This window comes from Phoca vitulina, unplaced genomic scaffold, assembly GCF_004348235.1.
Source record: "Phoca vitulina isolate PV1807 unplaced genomic scaffold, GSC_HSeal_1.0 scaffold12, whole genome shotgun sequence".
Taxonomy (NCBI): Eukaryota; Metazoa; Chordata; class Mammalia; order Carnivora; family Phocidae; genus Phoca; species Phoca vitulina.
The window spans coordinates 14,893,892-14,902,400 of record NW_022589715.1 but is presented as its reverse complement, the minus strand read 5'-3'; the positions used below and the strand labels follow the sequence as shown (position 1 = coordinate 14,902,400).

Genomic DNA, 8,509 nt, shown 5'->3' with positions numbered 1-8,509 from the left:
AACCTGGCATATGAGGTTTTCTAAATTCTAGCCTTGCCCTCCAGCTCTATGTTCTGCTCCTATTCTAGTTCTTATCCAGAGTTACATACTGCCCCTGTACACAGTGTGCCCTGGACACTCTCTGTTAGTCCCTATCCTAGAACTGCTGCCTTCTTTCTTCCCTTCTAATGCCCAAATAAATGCTTAGATCCAGATCAAACTCTGGCTCATCTGTGAAGCATTCCCTGATCCTCTGTCCTGGGACTGCTCACTCTCTCTCCTGTGCTCTCTTAGTAAATCAGACTGCATTTCCCTCTAGTCATGATCAGTGTCCTTTATTTTATTGTTCACTAGATTGGGAACTCAGAGAATGTAAAATTGTTATCTAGTATAACTTAGGATCTGTCATTGCAGGCATAAGAGCCTGGCACGGAATACAAATACGATAAATATTGAATGATTCCACCTGCTGGTCTGGCTTTCCCATTTTACCACCTGGGTGTTTATTTACAGAGACCTTATGGTGTTATGGTTAAGAGTTCAGCCTTTGGGAGCCAAACTATCTGGATTTGAATCTTGGCTCTGTCCCCTCATATCTTTGTTATCTTGAGCAAATCACTGCATGGGGATAATAATATGGACCTCACATAGTCAACATGAGAATTAAATGAGTTGATATGAGTAAAGCATTTAGAACAGTGCCTGGTGCACAATAAACATTCAATAAAGGTTAGCAAGTTCATTTAGCTAAACTCTCTCTCACGCATGTGATCACTGAAGAAAAAGGACAGGGTGGTAAGTTGTACTGGGGTTTTGTTCAAAATGAGCCAGGGAGAGAACGGGTCTGGAGAAGAAAAAGCCGGGCAGATTCCACAGTCCAGGACGACAGTGAACCAGGATGAGGGAGTTTGAGAAAGGGGTGGGTGGGTCCAGAGTCCCAGATGGGCAAAAAGGTCAGAGTCTGTGGCAGCAGCACCGTGAACAGCATACAAAATGCCTAGTCCCAGGGCATATGGGGCTTGCTGTCTGTTCCACGTTTGCTTTCCCTTCCAATAGGCAGTCCTGGAAACTCAAGCAATAACAGAGTCAGAGGAAACCAAAGGTCCCACCTGGGCCCAGGCCCATGGAGGAAAAAACATAGATCTAAATCATCTCACGCTGACATAACCAGAGTGTATGCAGCCCACACATCCCCTGGGCTAATACCCTCTACATTTTCATCTTCTACATCATGCCATGCCTTTTTCTTGTAACCTTCACAGTTATAGGTCACCACTCTAGGCAACGTATGAGCTGTGAGGAATGCAATGCCAAATGACAACTCTTGGACTCTTCCTTCAGTACCTAACTCATTTTCTTCTCATAAAACATTCAAAGCACTTAAAATTATTACTTCATTCCTGAGTCATAATGTTGTTGAAGCTTATAAAAATCATTTCAGTGTTAATTCCCCTGGCTCAACTCTCTTATATTCTTCCTTAGAAGTTGTATATAATTTAACCAGAAAAAGTTTTTCTTTCTCAAAACGAACTGGAGTAATTAGAAAATAGATGAAGAGAGGAAAATGAAATAACTGCTAGGTGAATACAGGGTTTGGAGTTGGGAGTTAGAAATTAGGGCAATCACCTAGTCAGCCTGGTTCACTGACTTCTTTGTTATAAAATGACCATTTGACCTGGGCCTTTACCCCCCAGGCATTCGCACCATCAGCCACGGGCTGAGGTACCATATGCAGCCAAATAGAACTATTGGTCTTTTTTACTCTTTCTCGTTGACAACGCTGGTCAACAGTCCGGAAAGTGCAAAAGTCACGCTGAAGACAGCTCAGGCATGATGTATCAAACCAAGAATTTTGGCTTTCTTCAGAGTCCATTTCTCCCTCAAAAGAGCTACTTCCGGTGATGGATGGGACATGAGGAAGCTGCAAGCACAGCTCCCAGCCATGCCTCCTGGTGAAGGGGACCATGGAGCTGCACCTGAGCTGCTTTTGCAGGAGGCACAGAGGCAGGATATGGATTATGACTTTTCTGGGAATAGAGTCTATAAATCTCTCATCAAGATTCTCAGAAAAGGATCATGACTTAGAAAGGATTAACTCATTGTCCCAGAGAACCAAGAGAGAACATCACAAAGGATGTCCTGATACAGCATTTTAGTGATTTAAAGAGAAGCTCCAGGATAAACGATTGGTGTCTCTTTTACAAGAGGTGGACACCACTGAATAGGAGACTATTAAGCCAATAGATGACTTCCAGAAGTCATAGAGCATGGGACTAACGCTGCAGAGGACTTAGTCCAAGGAGAAATCCCCAGTCTTGGTGGTATGTGAAAACAGAATGGGAAACTGGGACGCTTTACCAAAAAAGCCTCACGCATTCAGTTGGACAGGTTACCAGAAATGACCATACTGGTTGATGTGCCTTGTTTATCTGCTCAGTCAGATAACTCAGTTCTTAACATAGTAAAAGACTACATTTTTAACCATAGTACAGTGGCATCTCAACCACCAGAACACATACAAGAACTAATAATGAATCCTAGAGGCCTCACAGTACAGTGGTGTAAGGTGGATGGTGACTTTGGAACCCAAGATTATAGGTACCAATTCCATAAATGTGCTTCCAATCATTTTAAGGACATACATGTAACCCTGACATGGAACTCACAGCATTGCACAGAGACTCCGATGTTGATGATCAGTTCTGGTAGGGGAGATGACTGATAGGAGTGGAGTGCTTGGAGCATCCCCCAAATATGTCATTCCATATTGGTGCCTAATGAGTGGAAAGCTGGCTTTGAGAGTACTGTTTGAGCAATGGAAGACATAGAACACACCGGAATGATTCTGAATCCAGCTCCAGCACTCCAGTTTATTTCTGTGGGCAGGCATTAGCATTCATAGTTGAAATGCTCTGTAGAAGGATCAAACATTGTGCATTAGTACAAATGTTGCCATTTTTTAAATGGAAAAATATAATCAGCTGCCCAAAGTTACTTCTGGGCAAAGGGGTCAGTGGAACTCTCCCATTTGACATTGAATCTGTGACTCTAGGAACCATCAATAAATGACAAAGGCAGAAACTTCAAACTTCAAAGAACTATTAGCTTGAATAACAGAAGTGAATGTTGACTGGTTACGTGATTAATCGTGGGGTTTTCTTTACTTTGGATGCTTGTTTTTCTATCTTGGATGGAAAATGTTAGTATTTTAGATTTTTGGATGACTGGCTTTGGTTTGTGGGGTTTCAACACAGCTGTTCTGAGCCTAGTTTACTTGTCATTGGTAAAAAAGGTTGGATCCATCTCTCAGGCTATTTGGAAATAGCAAATGTTTACTGGATTCATTTTGGAATATTTTAGCAATAAGGTACTTGAATGCTGTGGACAAAATCATAATGCAGTCCATTTTATTTTTAGCATAATGTTAATTACAATATCACATCACAATAAAAATTGAATTGGCCATAGAAGTACAAGTACAGAAAGATCTATACCCTTCCACTGTACTTCTTCTTAAAGCTGGTTATTAGAACTGAAAAAAATAATATTATTTGATTAAATTTCCATCCAAGTCTAGGTAAAACTTAGAATAAAACAATAGGAATAGACCTAATGAAGCCAGAGTTCTGTAATATACCTTACTCTTATACTCCTCACATGAGTATGTTGCATATACTCTCCATATCCAGGTATTTTGTAAGGAATATTGACTTTTTTTTTTAAGATTTTATTTATTTATTTGACAGAGAGAGACACAGCGAGAGACAGAACACAAACAGGGGGAGTGGGAGAGGGAGAAGGAGGCCTCCCGCTGAGCAGGGAGCCCGATGCGAGGCTCGATCCCAGGACCCCGGGATCATGACCTGAGCCGAAGGCAGGCGCTTAACGACTGAGCCACCCAGGCGCCCTAGGAATATTGACTTTTATCTGATGTTCAATCATCTTAAATCCCAAAACCATTACAAATTTTGCATTTGCATTTTCAAATTCTTTGACCAAATGTCAAAGCATTTTCCTTCACTGTTTCTTTGCCATTTGATTCAAGATAGTCTAAAGGACTTTTAGAGGGTAAAACTACTTATGGAAATAGTATGCACAGCAGTGTTAGCCATTTCACATGTATGTAATACGCACATGTGCGTATCAGCCTCAGTGACACACCTGTACCATTTGTAGGATAGGGTTTGCGTCCAGTTTAATATCAGTTTGATAAATGGTGTTTCAGTTGACCAAACAAACATAGGGTAAACATTTGACCTATTTTTTGAAAATTTAAGTTTGTACAAAACATTTGAAGGATTTATTTATTTTATAAATATGGTGGTCTTAACTTGCTATACAAGCCTACAAATTTTTCTTTGCAATGTGATTTTTTTTTTTCATTTTAACCAGCTCAAAAATGTTTGAAAAGGCAAGTTTAATTTTTTTGTAGGATAATTTATTTGGGAATTCAAATTCTCTGTTAAATAATCATGACATTTTCCCCTTCCCTTTTTATATAGTAAGTAAGTAGTTATGTTAAGATGTGCTAGATGCCCCTCTGGCCTCTATCCACTGCTTACTCTCTTTTTCCACCCCCTCCATCATTCTACCAGACACAGGCTGCTTTCAAGTTATGACATCCTCACCTATCCACTCTAAAGGGTATTACCATCTACATTTGTGGTGGAATATTAGAGTTATTGTCCTATGCACTAGCAGTCTGAACAACACAGGAAAATTTGTCACATAATGCTGAAGAATAGTGCTGAGCACTTTGAGAAATATAAAAATGGCATGAGTCAAGAACTGTTTCAGCCCTCATTCTGGGTTAAGAGAGAATGCTAATGTACTTGGAATAGTACTACTAATACATGATAATGTATTTAAAGGCAACTTAATGTGCTCTCTGCTATAAATGCATCAAGGATTCAAAATAAAAGTGGTCCAGTGATGACTGCACTGATCAAGAAAGGTTGCTTTGAATGAGTTGAGTGACCCTTAAGGATTGATATGATTTGGCTAAGTAGGAGGGACATAGATAATCACATGGTGGCAAGCACAGTGGAAAAGATATACGAACACAAATGAACACAGCACATTTTTGTGAAGATGAGTTTGCTTGGAGTGTGTAGTACGAGGTTTAAAGGCCAGGCAGCTCTGGGATTTTTGTTTATTTGTTTTAATTTTTGTTTTTAAAGCAGAGTGATGATATAATGAAATAGATACTTTCATAATGTTATTATGGACCAATGTGGGAACATCTGCCCAATGGATGTGGTGCTGTTTGCTGACAAAGACTTAGAGATCATTGAGTTCCAGATTGCAAACAAGTGTCTCATCAGCAGAATACAGCCCACAGACATTTTGTGTGGCCCAAATAATGATGAACAAATTTGAACCAATGTTTAAAAATTGAAAAATTTCACATGAAAATCTGGATTTCTGAATTCACCTAAAAAATCACATGAGGCACAATACATTCACATCTCTGCATGCAAATAATGTGCCATGACAGAGGGCTGCCTCCTTTAGATAGTGCATGCCTGTTCCAGGTTGGGACAGTGCACAGCTAGTCTTATTATGTACCTGTAGGCTCCATCCATCTGCAACAGAGACTAGGAAATGTAGGTGGAGAAAGTGGAGAAATAGGAATAAGGCAACCATAGAAGAAAACTTGTGTTAAAGGAAACATAAATTCATTTAAAATGTAGAATAGGAGTTGATGATAGGCCAGCCATCCGAATTATCCATGTGGTAGTTGGAAATATGAAATTGCCCCTCAGGAGTGAAGCCAAAATAGAGAGATATTTGAAAGTACCTTAAAGAGAGTAAGTGAAATATGCAAATGGGTGAGAGATATAGAAAGAATAAAGCCTTAGATAAAAGTTGAATTTGACAGCTGGGAGTATATTTTGATGACTGAGATTAAAAAATTCATTGTACCTGTATCTTTTTTTTAACCCCAGCATAATGAACCTACAGTGTTATGTTAGTTTCAGATGTACAATATAATGATTCAATTCTATACATTACTCATTGCTCATCAAGATAAATATACTCTTTTTTTTTTAAAGATTTTATTTATTTATTTGAGAGAGAGAGAGAGAGAGCACATGAGAGGGGGAGGGTCAGAGGGAGAAGAAGACTCCCCGCTGAGCGGGGAGCCCGATACGGGACTCGATCCCAGGACTCTAGGATCATGACCTGAGCCGAAGGCAGTCGCTTAACCAACTGAGCCACCCAGGTGCCCCTGGATAAATGTACTCTTAATACCTTTAATGCCTCTGGTAACCATCAGTTTCTTCTCTATAGTTAAGAGTGTTTTTTGGAAAAAAAAAAAAAAGAGTGTTTTTTGGTTTGTCTCTATTTTCTTTGTTCATTTTCTTTTTTGGTTCTTAAATTCCATATATGAGTGAAATCATATGATACTTGTCTTTCTCTGACTGACTTATTTCACTTAGCATTTACCCTCGAGATCCATCCATGTTGTTGCAGATGCAAGATTGCATTCATTTCTATAGCTAAGTAATATTCCATTGTATATGTACACTTTTTCTTTGTCCATTCATCTACCAGTGGTTACTTGGGTTGCTTCCATAATTTGGCTATTGTAAATAATGCTTCAGTAAACATAGAGATGCACATATCTTTTGAATTAGTGTTTTCATATTCTTCTGGTAAATATCCAGTAGTGAAATTACTAGATCATATGATAATTTTATTTTTAATTTTTTGAGCAGCCTCCAAACTGTTTTCCACAGTGACTGTGCCAGTTTGCATTCCCACCAACAGTATTTGAGGACTCCTTTTTCTCCACATCCTTGCCAATACTTGTTATATATCATGTTTTTTTTTATTTTAGCCATTCTGACAGTTGCGAGGCAATAGCTCATTGTGGTTTTAATTTGCATTTCCCTGATAATGAGTGGTGTTGAGCATCTTTTCATGTGTCTGTTGGCCATCTGTGTGTCTTCTTTGAAGAAATGTCTGTTCATGCCTTCTGCCCATTTTTAATTGGACTATTTGGTTTTTTGGTGTTGAGTTGTATAAGTTCTTTATATATTTTGTATACTAACCCTTTATCAGATATGTCATTTGCAAATATCTTCTCCCATTCAGTAGATTATCTTTTGGTTTTGTTGATTGTTTCCTTTGCTGTACAGAAGATTTTTCTTTTGATGTAGTCTCAGTAGTTTATTTCTGCTCTTACTTCCCCTCCCTCGGGAGACATATCTAGAAAAATGTTGCTATGGCCTACATCAGAGAAATTACTGCCTGTGCTCTATCCTAGGATATTTGTGGTTTTAGGTCTTACATTTAGGTCCTTAAACTATTTTGAGTTTTTGTGTATGGTGTAATAGCGTGGTCCAGTTTCCTTCTTTTGCATGTAGCTCTCCAGTTTTCCCAACACCATTTGTTGAGGAGACTGTCTTTTCCCCATTGAGTATTCTTGCCTCTGTTGTCAAAGATTAATTGCCCATATAATCATGGGTTTATTTCTGGACTCTCTGGTCTATTCTGTTGATCTGTGTGTTTATTTTTGTGCCAGTTCCATGCTGTTTTGATTACTATAGTTTTGTAGTATATTTTGAAATCTGGAATTCTGGTAACTCCAGTTTTGTTCTTCTTTTTCAAGATTGCTTTAGCTATTCAGGGTCTTTTGTGGTCCCATACAAATTTTAGGATTATTTGTTCTGTGAAAAATGCTGTTGGTATTTTGATAGGGATTGCATTAAATCTGTAAATTGCTTTGGGTAATATGGCCATTTTAACAATATTTATTCTCCCAGTCCATGAGCATGGAATGTCTTTCCATTTGTTTGTGTCATCTTCAGTTCTCTCATCAATGTTTTGTAGTTTTCAAGTACAGGTCTTTCACCTCCTTGGTTAAGTTTATTCCTAGGTATTTTATTATTTTTGGTGCAATTATAAAGGGGACTGTTTTCTTAATTTCTCTTTCTGTTACTTCATTATTAGTGTATAGAAATGCAATGGATTCCCCTATTGATTTTGTATCTTGTGATCTTACTGAATTCATTCATTGGTTCTAGTAGTTTTTTGGTGGAGTGTTTAGGGTTTTCTATATACAGTATCATGTCATCTGCAAATAGTGATAGTTTTACTTATTCCTTACCAATTTGGATGCCTTTTATTTCTTTTTGTTATCTGATTGCTATGGCTAGGACTTCTGGTAATATGTTGAATAAAAGTGGTGAGAGTGGATATCCTTTCCTTGTTCCTGATCTTAGGGGGAAAGCTCTCAGTTTTTCACCATTGAGTATAGTGTTAGCTGTGGGATTTTCATATAGGCCTTTATTCTCTTGAGGTATGTTCCCTCTAAACCTATTTTGTTGAGGGTTTTATCATAAATGGATGCTGTACTTTGTCATAGCTTTTTCTACATCTATTGAAATGATCATTTTTTTTGTCCTTTCTCTTATTGAATTGTGATCGTATTGTGTTCATTGATTTGCAAATATTGAATCCTTGTATCCCAGGAATAAATCCCACTTGATCGTGGTGAATGATTTTTCTTTTTTTAATGTAT

At 38.3% G+C, this 8,509-nt stretch overlaps 1 pseudogene; it reads left to right on the top strand.

Annotated features, from left to right (window-relative positions):
* The first annotated feature begins 1,891 nt into the window (after nucleotides 1–1,891).
* On the top strand, nucleotides 1,892–3,048 carry LOC116636426 (annotated as a pseudogene).
* The last annotated feature ends 5,461 nt before the right edge of the window (nucleotides 3,049–8,509 follow it).